Raw genomic sequence first — 16908 nt, forward strand, 5'->3', positions numbered from 1 at the left:
TACATTCCACCTCCCCTCCCCCTCCCTCTCCCTCTACATTCCACCTCCCCTCCCCCTCCCTCTCCCTCTACATTCAACCTCCCCTCCCCCTCCCTCTCCCTCTACATTCCACCTCCCCTCCCCCTCCCTCTACATTCCACCTCCCCTCCCCCTCCCTCTACATTCCACCTTCCCTTCCCTCCCTCTACATTCCACCTCCCCTCCCCCTCCCTCTACATTCCACCTCCCCTCCCCCTCCCTCTACATTCCTCCTCCCCTCCCCTCCCTCTACATTCCACCTCCCCTCCCCCTCCCTCTCCCTCTACATCAATCAATCAATATATCAATCAATATATTTTATTTGGTACCCTTATACATGATTATATATCAGGTGTTTTTCCAAATAGTTAAGATAAAAAGGAGGTTGTCATTATCCGTGGTGTGCATTTATTCTTTTAGGCATTCAAATCTTTTTCTTGTGCAGTCAAAAATATATTTTGCAGTTTCCCTGTTAATGATCTCGTTTCTTTGATCCATGGTAATAATAAAAAGGAAAGCTCTTTCAGATGTCATTGCATTTAAGTTGATATTAGTTTTGTCTTTGATAACACTATAGTATGCCTTTCTAATCGCGTTGTACATTCCACCTCCCCTCCCCCTTCCTCTACATTCCACCTCCCCTCCCCCTCCCTCTACATTCCTCCTCCCCTCCCTCTACATTCCACCTCCCCTCCCCCTCCCTCTCCCTCTACATTCCACCTCCCCTCCCCCTCCCTCTCCCTCTACATTCCACCTCCCCTCCCCCTCACTCTCCCTCTACATTCCACCTCCCCTCCCCCTCCCTCTACATTCCACCTTCCCTTCCCTTCCCTCTACACCCCACCTCCCCTCCCCTCTACATTCCACCTCCTTTTCCCTCTACATTCCACCTCCTTTTCCCTCTACATTCCACCTCCTTTTCCCTCTACATTCCACCTCCCCTCCACCTCCCTCTACATTCCCCCTCCCCTCCCCCTCCCTCTACATTCCACCTCCCCTCCCCCTCCATCTACATTCCTCCTCCCCTCCCCTCCCTCTACATTCCACCTCCCCTCCCCCTCCCTCTACATTCCACCTCCCCTCCCCCTCCCTCTACATTCCACCTTCCCTTCCCTTCCCTCTACACCCCACCTCCCCTCCCCTCTACATTCCACCTCCTTTTCCCTCTACATTCCACCTCCCCTTCCCTTACCTCTACATTCCAACTCACCTCCCCTCTACATTCTACCTCCCCTCCCCTTCACTCTACATTCCACCTCCCATTCCCTCCATTTCCCTGTACATTCCACCTACCCTTCCCTTCCCTCTACATTCCACCTACCCTTTCCTTCCCTCTACATTCCACCTACCCTTTCCTTCCCTCTACATTCCACCTCCCCTTCTCTTCCCTCTACATTCCACCTCCCCTTCCCTCCACACTCCACCCCCCCCTTCCCTTCCCTCTACATTCCTGGCCCTAAAACCTTCCTATTCAACTTCCTTCCCAAATTCAACTTCTTTACCATCCTTACCCTTCCCCCTGTCAATTTTTCCTTCCCCTTTCCCAGCCTAGCACTCCATTTTCCCCTTGTCTTTCCGAAGCCCACCCACCTTCATGCCCCTTCTCCATCACCAACACCCCTAGCCTGCCCCTGCCTTCAACTCCCCCCTGTAAGCCTCACACTTCACCCCCTCCCCTTCACCAAGCCTCACACTTCACCCCCTCCCCCTCACCAAGCCTCACACTTCACCCCCTCCCCCTCACCAAGCCTCACACTTAACCCCCTCCCCCTCACCAAGCCTCACACTTTACCCCCTCCCCCTCACCAAGCCTCACACTTAACCCCCTCCCCCTCACCAAGCCTCACACTTAACCCCCTCCCACTCACCAAGCCTCACACTTCACCCCCTTCCCCTCACCAAGCCTCACACTTCACCCCCTCCCCCTCACCAAGCCTCACACTTAACCCCGTCCCCCTCACCAAGCCTCACACTTAACCCCCTCCCACTCACCAAGCCTCACACTTCACCCCCTTCCCCTCACCAAGCCTCACACTTCACCCCCTCCCCCTCACCAAGCCTCATACTTCACCCCCTCCCCCTCACCAAGCCTTACACTTCACCCCCTCCCCCTCACCAAGCCTCACACTTCACCCCCTCCCCCTCACCAAGCCTTACACTTCACCCCCTCCCCCTCACCAAGCCTCACACTTAACCCCCTCCCCCTTACCAATCATCACACTTTACCCCCTCACCAAGCCTCACACTTCACCCCCTCCACCTCACCAAGCCTTACACTTCACCCCCTCCCCCTCACCAAGCCTCACACTTTACCCCCTCACCAAGCCTCACACTTCACCCCCTCCCCTTCACCAAGCCTCACACTTCACCCCCTCCCCCTCACCAAGCCTCACACTTCACCCCCTCCCCCTCAACAAGCCTTACACGTCACCCCCTTCCCCTCACCAAGCCTCACACTTCACCCCCTCCTCCTTACCAAGCATCACACTTCACCCCCTCCCCTTCACCAAGCATCACACTTAACCCCCTCCCCCTTACCAAACCTCACACTTCACCCCTTCTCTCTCACCAAGCATAACATTTCACCCCCTCCCCCTTACCAAGCCTCACACTTCACCCCCTCCTCCTCACCAAGCCTAACACTTCACCTACTTCCCCCCCTTACCAAGCCACACACCTCCCCGGCCCTCCCCCCTCACCAAGCCTCTTATTTCATCCCCTCCCCCTGCCTCGCTCTGCCTTTGCCTCCCCTTCCCCAGCGTTGCAATTCATTTCCCTCTCACTGACCTTAACCCACCAGACTACCCCATTTTTCCGAAGCCCCGTCATTCCTTCCCTCTAATCGTCCAATTTTCCACACGTCAATGGCTATGGTTGCACTACTTACAAAGCCCTGCCATTCCTTCCCTTTCATCTCCCAAAGCCCTGCCATTCCTTCCCTCTGATCTTCCAAAGTCCCGCCTTTCCTTCCCTCTGATCTTCCAAAGCCCCGCCATTCCTTCCCTCTGATCTTCCAATTTTCCACACGTCAATGGCTATGGAGGCACTACTTACCGTGCTCCCTAGTTTAGGCCTGATCCGACTTTGCAGGGGGTCATAAACACAATTTTCTCCTTTGTTCCTGCAAGACGTCATGTTACTACTCAGTGTTGGACCATCGTACCACTCGATGTTGAAGGAGACGTTACTCCACAGAGGAAAGGTGAAGTTGCACACCATGAATAGGTCCCTGTCGCAGGTAGTCAAGGGCTCCACCTTTGGCTTGGGGACCAGAAAACTCGGGAAAACGGCTTTCACGTCAGCTGTGATAATAGTACAAATACAATAGAACTCCGTTACTCTGAGAGATAGAGAAATCAGTTCGAATTATTAGCCGAGGCTCTAGGTAAAGAGCTCACATGGAAATATATTTGCTGTTCAATTTTTTTTTATTAAAATCACGAACAATTTATCGGTACCCTTATATTGGTCAAGGAAACCATCTGAAAAAAAGACTGGCAACCGGAATAAGAAAACAAAATCATAATTGCTTGTTTTGGGAAGAAAAGATATAGAAAGGAAATGTAGAGGAAATGCGGTTTGTGGAAACGATCAAAATAATGTGAGCGGAGAATTATTTCGGTTTGGAATTTGGATCATTAATTAAGATAATCCAAGAGAAATCGAGCTCACGAAAAATTAACCGCCTCGATTAAGTGGGGTTTTATTGTAATATACCAGTACTTCAATAAGATGTGTAGTACACATATAAAGGGAAAACTATCTTCCCAAATTTAAAAACTGGAATTCGACTCTCGGCGTATTGTATTCATTGTTCTGGTAAGACCACGACAGCTTGGGCTTTTTGTTTCTACTCAAATTTAAAAAAATATGTATGCAAGGTTAAGACAAGTCGGGGCAAGGTTGTGTCCCCCCCCAAATAATATCCACATGTTTTTGTATCGCCCCCCCTCCCCCCGATAACAGTCACAGTCTGTCACAGCTCTGATATGTCTGGATTGAAGATATGGGATACCTGTGCAATTTGGTCCACTGAAGCCTTCGTCGCAGGGTATTCCATCGCCTTGAAAAAAGGATACAGTTTAAAAACCAAAAATGCCTACCAAACATTCCTCAAACGTTTGCTTTTCTACCACTTTGTAGAGATGTGTACAGTGTTACATAATACACCACTGATATTTACAAACAGAATCACGCAAGCAGCGCAGCCATTCATGGTCACGCAACGAGGACAGCCATAAATGGTCACGCAACGAGCACAGACATTCATGGTCACTCAACCAGCTTAGCCATTTATCATTACGGAAGGAGCACAGCCGTTCAAGGTCACAGAACAGGCACAGCCATTCATGGTCACGCAACGAGCACAGCCATTCACGGTCACACAACGAGGACAGCCATTCACGGTCACACAACGAGCACAGCCATTCATAGTCACGCAACGAGGACAGCCATTCACGGTCACACAACGATTACAGCCATTCATGGTCACGCAACGAGCTTAGCCATTCATCATTACGCAAGAAGCACAGCCGTTCATGGTCACGCAGCGAGCACAGCCATTCATAGTCACGCAACGAGGATAGCCAGCCATGGTCACACAACGAGCACAGCCATTCATGGTCACACAACGAGCGCAGCCATTCATGGTCACGCAGCGAGCACAGTCATAAATGGTCACGCAACGAGCACAGCCATTCATAGTCACGCAATGAGCGCAGCCATTCATGGTCACGCAACGAGCACAGCCATTCATGGTCACGCAACAAGAACAGCTATTCATGGTCACGCAACGCTTTCCTCGCGTGACCAGCTAAAATAACTGGTGTCCCGAAAACCTACCTGCGCAGTACGCCATTGAGCACCCATAAGGAGGTCGAAGATAGTAGACATAGTACCCTCCGCTGCACATCTCCACGCACATGTCAATAGACCGGAAGCAGCCGTTGTTCCTGTTATTGACGTTAACGCACGCGGTAGTTTCCTTGGTTACCCCAATCGTTTCTGGGTGGGTCCCCCTCATCCATATCGGCGCTAAGGTTCCACACATGTTCGGCTCGGGTTTAGTGGTCGGGATCTCGCCGCCGACACTGCTAGTGAACCGATACCATCCGGGCTGAAGGAGGTAGTCGCACAAGGCGGGCTGCGGTCTTTTGTATCTGTATTTTGTGCTTCTATGCGGGTCTTTAATCGGGATGTAGTTCGCTGCTGAGCAGGGGTCGGCGGGCCTTGGGCAGCTTCTCCCGTCGGAAGTTCCCTTGAAGCCAGTAAAGGCGTAAAGAACAAGGATACAAGCTGCAAATCTTCCCATTGTCAATTAGCTTTAGCTCAGAGGGAAAAAAAGAAAAGAAAAGTTGAGGGTGGCGATTCCAAAATCACTTGGGCGCATGCTCAAAATCCGGGCCACTGTGGAAGCGCAAAGCAAGACCGCACAGGCCGCGGGCATGTCCTATAAACCAAGACCGCACAGGCCGCGGGCATGTCCCTTAAACCAAGACCGCACAGGCCGCGGGCATGTATCTTAAACCTAGACCGCACAGGCCGCGGTCATGTATCTTAAACCAAGATCGCACAGGCCGCGGGCATGTCCCTTTAACCTCGATTTACCAGTTTCTGCTAAAAACCAATATGTGGGAAAATATTTCCAAACTATTAACGAATAAAAACTATGCTATATGGCGTGAAGCACACATATAAATAGATGAATCCTCCTTCACAGCAATCACAATAAAGATACTTCTAGAGATAGAAATATACTCTTCGTGTTTTTGTACCATCCTGAATGGATAGAGTGATTAGGAACCATGGTCTGGATGTCGGTAGTCAGTTAAATCTTTTATAATTTGTCGGTAGTCAGGAAGAATTATCGGTCTTTGCCGGTAGTCGGTAAATCTAAATTAGCATTCGCTTTTGTACCAGATTTTATGTACAAACTAGATTAAACATTATTTAGGATTGAGTAGTAATTGATAACTTATTGATAATAAATTAATTATGGATTAATAATTGACAGAAAAGTTGATGCAACATGAAAAACAGTGCAGATCCTGAAATGACGTATTTTGTAGATTGACGATGGAAGTAAAGAGTAAAAAGACGGGAAATAATGTCTGTAGTCGACAAATATTTTTTGTCGCTAGTCACTAGTTTTCATGTTTTGTCGGTAGTCGGTTACTCTTCAGGCCGTTTGTCGCAGTCGGTTAACCCCATCCAGACCATCATGTTATGCAGAGTTATGCACTGCCTTGCATATTCCTATTATTGCGATATTGTCGTGATACTGTCGACAGTATTATAGTTTCTTTTTTTCTACAAAAAAAGCATGTTTCTAGTATAGGGTAAAGCCAGTAAGCACTCCATATTGTTTTATTCCGTGGATTATTACGGGAACATTTGTGGGCATATTATGTTTTTGGGGATCATTCGCGCGCCGGGGATCATTTGCGGTCCTGTACAGACCTGAGTTTGAGATGTGCTCGCTAAAAAACAGCTTCTGTGAGCGGTGAAAGAGATTAGAGGGAATCAAAGTGGTTTCTAAAGACCACATTCTTTATCACATCATCTTTAAGTTATGAATAGTAAGAGAAGATTTGAGACATTTGCGCCTTTTTGGTTTGTACTTATACTGTACATCTGCTTCAAAACACTCTTTTATGATGCTGAATGGATCATAAAGATCTTTTAGATACGAGTTAAGACATAACACGAATAGCATAGGGACTTTTAGATACGAGCTAAGACATAACACGAATAGCATAGGGACTTTTAGATACGAGCTAAGACATAACACGAATAGCATAGGGACTTTTAGATACGAGCTTAAAGACATAACACGAATAGCATAGGGACTTTTAGATACGAGCTAAGACATAACACGAATAGCATAGGGACTTTTAGATACGAGCTAAGACATAACACGAATAGCATAGGGACTTTCAGATACGAGCTAAGACATAACACGAATAGCATAGGGACTTTTAGATACGAGCTAAGACATAACACTAATAGCATAGGGACTTTTAGATACGAGCTAAGACATAACACGAAGAGCATAGGGACTTTTAGATACGAGCTAAGACATAACACGAATAGCATAGGGACGTTTAGATACGAGCTAAGACATAACACGAATAGCATAGGGACTTTTAGATACGGGCTAAGACATAACACGAATAGCATAGGGACTTTTAGATACGGGCCAAGACATAACACGAATTGCATAGGGACTTTTAGATACGAGCTAAGACATAACACGAATAGCATAGGGACTTTTAGATACGAGCTAAGACATAGCACGAATTGCATAGGGACTTTTAGATACGAGCTTAGACATAACACGAATAGCATAGGGACTTTTAGATACGAGCTTAAAGACATAATACGAATAGCATAGGGACTTTTAGATACGAGTTAAGACATAACACGAATAGCATAGGGACTTTTAGATACGAGCTTAAAGACATAACACGAATAGCATAGGGACTTTTAGATACGAGCCAAGACATAACACGAATAGCATAGGGACTTTCAGATACGAGCTAAGACATAACACGAATAGCATAGGGACTTTTAGATACGAGCCATAACATAACACGAATAGCATAGGGACTTTTAGATACGAGCCAAGACATAACACAAATAGCATAGGGACTTTTAGATACGAGCTAAGACATAACACGAATAGCATAGGGACTTTTAGATACGAGCTAAGACATAACACGAATAGCATAGGGACTTTAAGATACGAGCTAAGACATAGCACGAATTGCATAGGGACTTTTAGATACGAGCTAAGACATAACACGAATAGCATAGGGACTTTTAGATACGAGCTAAGACATAGCACGAATTGCATAGGGACTTTTAGATACGAGCTTAGACATAACACGAATAGCATAGGGACTTTTAGATACGAGCTAAGACATAACACGAATAGCATAGGGACTTTTTGATACGAGCTAAGACATAACGCGAATAGAATAGGGACTTTTAGATACGAGCTAAAAAATAACACGAATAACATAGGGACTTTTAGATACGAGCTAAGACATTACACGAATAGCATAGGGACGTTTAGATACGAGCTAAGACATAACACGAATAGCATAGGGACTTTAAGATACGAGCCAAGACATAACACGAATAGCATAGGGACTTTTAGATACGAGCTAAGACATAACACGAATAGCATAGGGACTTTTAGATACGAGCTAAGACATAACACGAATAGCATAGGGACTTTTAGATACGAGCTAAGACATAACACGAATAGCATAGGGACTTTTAGATACGAGCTAAGACATAACGCGAATAGCATAGGGACTTTTAGATACGGGCTAAGACATAACACGAATAGCATAGGGACTTTTAGATACGAGCTAAGACATAACAAGAATAGCATAGGGACTTTTAGATACGAGCTAAGACATAACGCGAATAGCATAGGGACTTTTAGATACGAGCTAAGACATAACACGAATAGCATAGGGACTTTTTGATACGAGCTAAGACATTACACGAATAGCATAGGGACGTTTAGATACGAGCTAAGACATAACACAAATAGCATAGGGACTTTTAGATACGAGCTAAGACATAACACGAATAGCATAGGGACTTTTAGATACGAGCTAAGACATAACACGAATAGCATAGGGACTTTTAGGTGCGAGCTAAGACATAACACGAATAGCATAGGGACTTTTAGATACGAGCTAAGACATAACACGAAGAGCATAGGGACTTTTAGATACGAGCTAAGACATAACACGAATAGCATAGGGACTTTTAGATACGAGCTAAGACATAACACGAATAGCATAGGGACTTTTAGATAAGGGCTAAGACATAACACGAATAGCATAGGGACTTTTAGATACGAGCTAAGACATAACACGAATAGCATAGGGACTTTTAGATACGAGCTAAGACATAACACGAATAGCATAGGGACTTTTAGATACGAGCTAAGACATAACGCGAATAGCATAGGGACTTTTAGATACGGGCTAAGACATAACACGAATAGCATAGGGACTTTTAGATACGAGCTAAGACATAACAAGAATAGCATAGGGACTTTTAGATACGAGCTAAGACATAACGCGAATAGCATAGGGACTTTTAGATACGAGCTAAGACATAACACGAATAGCATAGGGACTTTTTGATACGAGCTAAGACATTACACGAATAGCATAGGGACGTTTAGATACGAGCTAAGACATAACACGAATAGCATAGGGACTTTTAGATACGAGCTAAGACAACACGAATAGCATAGGGACTTTTAGATACGAGCTAAGACATAACACGAATAGCATAGGGACTTTTAGGTGCGAGCTAAGACATAACACGAATAGCATAGGGACTTTTAGATACGAGCTAAGACATAACACGAAGAGCATAGGGACTTTTAGATACGAGCTAAAACATAACACGAATAACATAGGGACTTTTAGATACGAGCTAAGACATTACACGAATAGCATAGGGACGTTTAGATACGAGCTAAGACATAACACGAATAGCATAGGGACTTTAAGATACGAGCCAAGACATAACACGAATAGCATAGGGACTTTTAGATACGAGCTAAGACATAACACGAATAGCATAGGGACTTTTAGATACGAGCTAAGACATAACACGAATAGCATAGGGACTTTTAGATACGAGCTAAGACATAACACGAATAGCATAGGGACTTTTAGATACGAGCTAAGACATAACGCGAATAGCATAGGGACTTTTAGATACGGGCTAAGACATAACACGAATAGCATAGGGACTTTTAGATACGAGCTAAGACATAACAAGAATAGCATAGGGACTTTTAGATACGAGCTAAGACATAACGCGAATAGCATAGGGACTTTTAGATACGAGCTAAGACATAACACGAATAGCATAGGGACTTTTTGATACGAGCTAAGACATTACACGAATAGCATAGGGACGTTTAGATACGAGCTAAGACATAACACGAATAGCATAGGGACTTTTAGATACGAGCTAAGACATAACACGAATAGCATAGGGACTTTTAGATACGAGCTAAGACATAACACGAATAGCATAGGGACTTTTAGGTGCGAGCTAAGACATAACACGAATAGCATAGGGACTTTTAGATACGAGCTAAGACATAACACGAAGAGCATAGGGACTTTTAGATACGAGCTAAGACATAACACGAATAGCATAGGGACTTTTAGATACGAGCTAAGACATAACACGAATAGCATAGGGACTTTTAGATAAGGGCTAAGACATAACACGAATAGCATAGGGACTTTTAGATACGGGCTAAGACATAACACGAATAGCATAGGGACTTTTAGATACGAGCTAAGACATAACACGAATAGCATAGGGACTCGGAAGGGCTAATTGTATTATTGACGCTAAGAGTGTCAATTTTGAGCGATGTTTTAGGAAACAAAGCTCCTTAAAGAAAACTTGGATTGACTCCGAGTAAGATGTCGCCTGGACGCGGAATTTAAAACACAAAGGTAACACAGGTTTTCGCGTTCTCAGGTTCTCTAAGCGGCCAGCTATAGAAGCATAAGGCACGTTTATAAGCTAAATGAAAATATACTTGATATACTTATCTGATACAGCCGCAACCAGTCTATTCTGGACCTATGAATTCAGAAAACTAACCTTACGTCTACATTGAACGCCAGTCACAAATCATTACGTTTAATTGATTATTCTTCACGTCTAGCGGCGTTTCCATATTATTCGTTATTTAGCCTCATATGTAAAATGCAAAAATACCGTTAAAATTGCGAATAGTGACCGTGGTGTGAATTGACTAACGTTTGAGGCCCTCCCCCAAATCGCAGCTCAAAATACGTAACCCTCCCCCCCAAACATACCAGCACTCCCCCCACCCCCCGTTAAATAATTACTCTTCCCTACAAATAAAAACTGTATGGGACAAGTTAAGTTGTGTCTTGGGCATGTTTTCGATAAAAAGTGGTTTGATTTTGGGATACCTTGATATACTAAAAAAAAGTAACAACTTTATTCACTGACAAAAGTGTCAATCTTCTAGCACGGCACACGTCTCGATAATAGGGACTCTCTTAAACGGGGTCAACAATTCACCGGAAGAAACTTTCACTCAGACCAACCATCACTATTATTCTCCCAATGACGAAGGCAGGGCCCCCTGAATGGTCGATGTCCGATATTCGTATATTCTCTCACTATAATGGCAACGTTTGCATGCTCGCGCATATTCTTATTTGAATAAGACGTAGTGCTTCGGTTGGAATGTATGTTCATCAGAACATATGAAACGGATAAACCACTACAAATACCACAGAGAAGACAGAACTCCAGGAAATTTCACTACACAAAAATGCGATACCCGAATTCTATACCCCAAAATACGTGACTTATTACCCCCCTCACAAGTGTTATAATGCCATAACGAGGAGACTGTGCATCCAAGAATAGGAGGCTACATACATGCAACTTTATTTGTCCACAAATTTCTATACATTTCAATAGGTATATTACATTATACATGTATATGATGTAATAAAAAATAATATAAAAGGTAACGAGTGCCCATGGTTAAAATGCTTAACCAGAGTCACCATTCAGGCCCTAAGGGAGTGTCATCCCTCAAGACTCAGGATACCTTAATTTAAGGTCCCCAATTGATTGTCATATAATCCCCCCTTACCCTCAGCTTAATTATTGAACAGACTTCTCCCCTAAACTATTTCACAATCTTGTATATCTAAAAGCCTCGCTTTAAATGGCTTATTACAGCAGTAATCCGTCATAGATTTTGAACATCAAAAATGCATTGTTTTTGAAAGCCAGTTAAAATAATCAAAACTTGTAAGCTGCACTGGTGTTATAGAATCCTGAACTAAGCTCGAGATGTACATACACACTTCAAATAAGGCTGCACTAAAGAATCCTTGTGCCCGCGTTGGCTCATGGGTATAAAAAAAATGAGCAATTTCAAATTTAAAACTGATTTTTTTTTCATCTTTTTTGTGCTTTTTACCACTTGCACTGGGGTTTTTATAACATGTAGTTTTGTGATTTACATGCTACCCATGATGCATTCGCGGGTCACAACATATGTATTTCCACAATACATCCTAATTCAAAATCAGTAATTTCATGACACAGTACCAACTAACAAATATTTATACATCTTTATGTCTATTGTCACTGTACAGGCGTTCAAAGCTGTATTCAGTCCACCACCTCGTGAAACACCTCCATTTCGTCGGGTGTGAATTTCCAGGTGCCAGCAAAGACGTCACACGGGCCATCAGATGTGGCGCCCTGGGGACGAGCGTACGTGAGTGGCTCCGTACAGGACACTTTATTACCCCCCGCGTTGTTAGCGATCAACAGGTCAAAACCACCAAACAACGTACCACCAAACGCAGGACCGCATCTTGTGTGGTCATAAATGGCACGTCCATCTGGCGGGTCCCTCAATGGCAACTTTTCAGGGCGGTAGCCATTCTTGTTACACAGCGTGAACAAGAATGACCTGCTGGATGACTGCCATCCACGGTCACTCACTTTGAAGAACATAAAACAAAATGCGTTATTTTTATAAAAAAAACTAGAATAAATACGACAAAAATTGTGTTTTGGTATATCATAACAGCTGAACTCGTATAATTTAAATTCTCAAATGTCAGAATTGTCACTTTTCGTTCGTATGACCAAATAATAATAAAAAAAAAATAGTAAAGAAGCTTCTATGCATTCATGAATTGTGTCTTTTCCAGTTAAGACCTGCTTCTTGCGACCCGCGTAAAGTTTTCTCAGATACGGGGTTTCCACCCTCCAGATATCGGCACTGAAAAATATCACTTCCCGGCTTGCAGAAATGTCCAATTTTTTCATAAAGAGGGGGGAGGGGAGGGAGGAGATAGCTCTTTTCGAGGATAGAAAATAAGTTAAAGTAAAAGATCTTTTAACCCCCATCCCATTTAAGCCCCTGTCTATAATAATTAAGCCCCCACCCCTGCCTGATTTGGGTTTTGTTTTTTGTACAAAGGAAGTAATATAAATACTTATTAATAGCATCTAAGACTTTATAGGAACCAAAATAGTGTCGGATCTGAAAATAATTGAAATAAGTCCCCTGTGTAACCAAGCAGATTTCTTCGGCACTAAAAAGGAAACAAGCGACAGGGGCCTATCAGAGATTTTACGATGATTTATTAGAGGCCGTTTTCGTAGCCTACCTGTAGGCTTTGATAGTTTTTCCGGCACTAAAACCCCAAAAACACAAAGTTCGAGGCGGCCGGATTATGCGAGCTCGAAATATAAATATTATTATATAAATAGTAATTCATATCTTTTGATAAATAAGATACTAGTTATCATAATATTATTATATCAAACTACAAAACTATTTTGTCGCGTGATATATCTAGGGACATTAATCTCTTACTCACAACCCTTAAATGGAGCTTCAATGGAGCCTGTCGGGAATGTAATTACAGTCACAACAAGGGTGAAAAGAATTATCTGCGAAATTCTTCATAGGTAAAAAAGCAATAAGAATAATAAAACTATTGAGATGATTAACAGTAATGATACAAAACTCCCTGCTTTTCTATGAATTAATATCTGAGGCAATTCAACAGTAGGCAAATAACAGAATTACTAGAAAAATAAATTTGCCAAACCCTACCACCGCCCTACTTGTATTCGGTTCATAAGATGATGTATTGCAAACGGGCTTTGTCGAGTTCATATAAAAAAAGGACATCGTGACCGTCCACGGGAAAACGTACACTAAGGTTTTCAAACTCGTGGGCACGTGCACGGGCACACGCCGTTTAAACGGATTTTTTTCCTGTGGCCACGGAAGGAAAAGCCGTGGGCACGCGGTAAAAAAGGCCGTTAAAAAGAATTTGAAAGGCCGTTGACACGGCTGTCAAGATTCCGTGTCTACGAATCAAGCACACGGATCGCGAGTCGTGAATGTTGAACTATTTGATTGAATCTTCCGATTTAAGTAAAAGTCGTTTTCACAACTTTGAGTCGTTGTGGTGGTTACGGCTTGATGTTAGGTAAACAATAAACACCGAAATCGGTATCAAACATTCACTGATCGTGGCCGCTCTAGTGACCACGCTCTAGTGGCCGCTCTAATGGCACAGAAATAAATGAGAAATACTTATTCCTTATAATATGTGGGTTAATTTGGTGTGTGTTATGTAGCGATAACACGTAAATACAGGACGAGAGTTTTGTTATGAACTAGTCGCGGTTTCGGCTTCTTGTTAGAGAAAAAAAGAAACTCCGTTGGTATCAGACATTCGCTGATCATGACCGTTCTTGTGGAATCTTACAGAATTCATAATTCCTCATATTCCTCATAATTCGAGGATTTGTTTGATGTGTGTTATTTGCGGATATGTACGATAATGCGTAAATAAGTTTTTTTGTTAGACAAACTAGAAGCTCCGAAGTCGGTATCAAAGGTTTACTGATTATGGCCGCTCTAGTGAAATCGTACAGAAATAAATCAGAAATACTTATTCCTCAAAATTCGAGGATTTATTTTATGTGTGCTATATGTGTATATGTAAGATTGCGTAAATAAGGGCGAAAGTTGTGTCATCAACTAGTGGCGATTTCAGCTTGTTTTTAGACAAACAAGAAACTCCGAAGTCGGTATTTTTTAGCAATTTCGCGCACTTTTCGAACATTTTGTCGCTTGTTTCGTCTTCGTTGTTGATCATAGTTTTTCTTGTTTGATTTGATACTCGAGATGGTTTGAGTTAAATACTTCGATATCGATAAACTAAGCTTTCTTATCAAGTATGCTCACTACTCTACGGCAATCGACGTGTTTATCTATGGAAGGAAGAGGAGGAACGGAGATTAACAGCGACAAAGATTTGGCTGTAGTTTTAAATTGATGTTTACTCACTTCCCGCGATTTAAGGGAGTAATGCATGGTCAAACATAACGCGGAGGATCCCGAGAACGTAATCATTAAACAGTTTCGGAGTTTAATGATAAAAGACTTAGAATTTTAAGCAGTTTAAGAGTTAAATGACGAATAAAAATCCTCATTGACCTTCATTCAAAATCTTTGCGGCCTATCATCCGATGTCCACGACGTACACTCGATTGTCTGCAATCCTCCATACGACTTTGAAAGCCGTGAACTTAAGTCTTCTCTACAGTTTAAAAAAATACTGAAAGTCGTGGGCTAAGATTGTGCAACCCGTGTCCACGTAAAGAATATCCGTAAACACGGGAAAAAAATCCGTTTAATATCCGTTTGTTTTTGGCGTTTACACGGAAAACCTAAGTGTACGTTTTCCCACGGACGGTCACTCATGAGATGTCATCCTCCATCTCTTCCTAAGATTTACAAAAAGTAACGACACAGTTGAGGTAATGGACAAAAATAGGGCAAATGTTTTCTTTGTACAATAATGATCGGAAGTCCCGACCCTCACCCTGCTACGGCCCTTCTCGTATTCGTTAGTATACTCACTTGTCCACGCTACGTCAGAGTAGCCACCAAACACGTATCGGCCCCCAACGCTCACGAGTACGATGTTCGGCGCTTTGCCGTTGCATTTTTCATGGAAGGTCCTGGCAGCCCACCCATCTCTTTTTGCAGAGAAACATCTGACCCAGCGACTTTTCGGACTCTGCTGCACGGGCTGCAGGAATCCCAAGAGATCTCGGAGGTAATCTGGACCTTTGCCGCTGAGGATGGCGGACTTCTCAAAAACTGCAACGGAATTACACCATCCAGAGATATTATAGATAAAGGCTTGTACTTCATGGTATGTCCATATTGTATCCTTCTCCTCGTATTGAGCGATGACGAATTGGAAAACTAATCTTATGAAATACTTGCCTCGGGATAATCACGAGTATGTCTAGATAAGGAGATAAGTGTAATAAAAAGTAAAAATTTGGGGTAAACATCAATAGAAAAATACTCAAACAGGAGGCAATTCTCTAAAAATAACGATAGAGGCAAACAAGAAAGTTGTCAATGTTCTCGACGTCACGTTGGATCTCGGGAACCAATCGTCCACAGAGAAAGCAATCACCCTCCCAACCTCATCAAGAACATTTCAATGCTGGTAAATAAAGGTATCAGCGAGATCTCTTCATCTGCAGAATGCTGAACAGAGCGGTGCCGGGATACCAACATGTGCTCGACCGCAGTGGATACCAGCACCGCCTGCAGTTCCAACGCCCGAAGACCCAGCAATAGGCAGAAACTGGAAATCACCCGTAAATCTGAGCGATGCAGCTACAACTACGCACTTACAAAAAGTTTGTAAATGCGCAAAAAGGGGACCCAGAGAAACCTGGAAATAGCCTGTAAATAGTCTGTAAATTGTCTGCAAACCTTTGGGATGGAACTAAAGCTTCCCATTGCATAGATTTCGAGACTATTTTCAGGGTTTTCTGGCTCCCGTTTTAGCGCATGCTCTTGGCATCCCTTCTCCGAATACGGATTATTTCCTGTATATTTACAGACATTCAAAGACTTTCTGTCATTGTGAGAAGACTCTAAACAATCTACATACTATTTACAGACAAAAATGGCATTCCAGGGTTTAGAAATATATCTAGTATGTATAAAGTCCAATTTTTGGTTAATTTCCCGTGTATGTACAGGCTATTTTAATACAATGGAACATGACACAGCTAAAAGAGAATTTACCTTGGCCTTTATAAACTGAGATTGTCTTTGACAAAGAATCCCAATACTCCTCGTCTACGCCAAAATAAACACCATCCTCTCCATCCATTGTATGAACAGTACCGCTTTCGAACATATGCACGTGCTCGCGAAAATTGCGAACAACGCAACAGCAGCTGTTACTGTTAGAGAGGATTACA

The 16908-nt window shown here is 43.3% G+C and overlaps 1 protein-coding gene across 1 annotated transcript in view; it reads right to left on the reverse strand.

The window, feature by feature from the left end:
• Positions 1-16908, reverse strand: part of LOC116611725 — a 46704-nt gene that overhangs the window by 25557 nt on the left and 4239 nt on the right. The gene's annotated exons all lie outside the window — the stretch shown is intronic.

Source organism: Nematostella vectensis, chromosome 14 (genome assembly GCF_932526225.1).
Source record: "Nematostella vectensis chromosome 14, jaNemVect1.1, whole genome shotgun sequence".
Taxonomy (NCBI): domain Eukaryota; kingdom Metazoa; phylum Cnidaria; class Anthozoa; order Actiniaria; family Edwardsiidae; genus Nematostella; species Nematostella vectensis.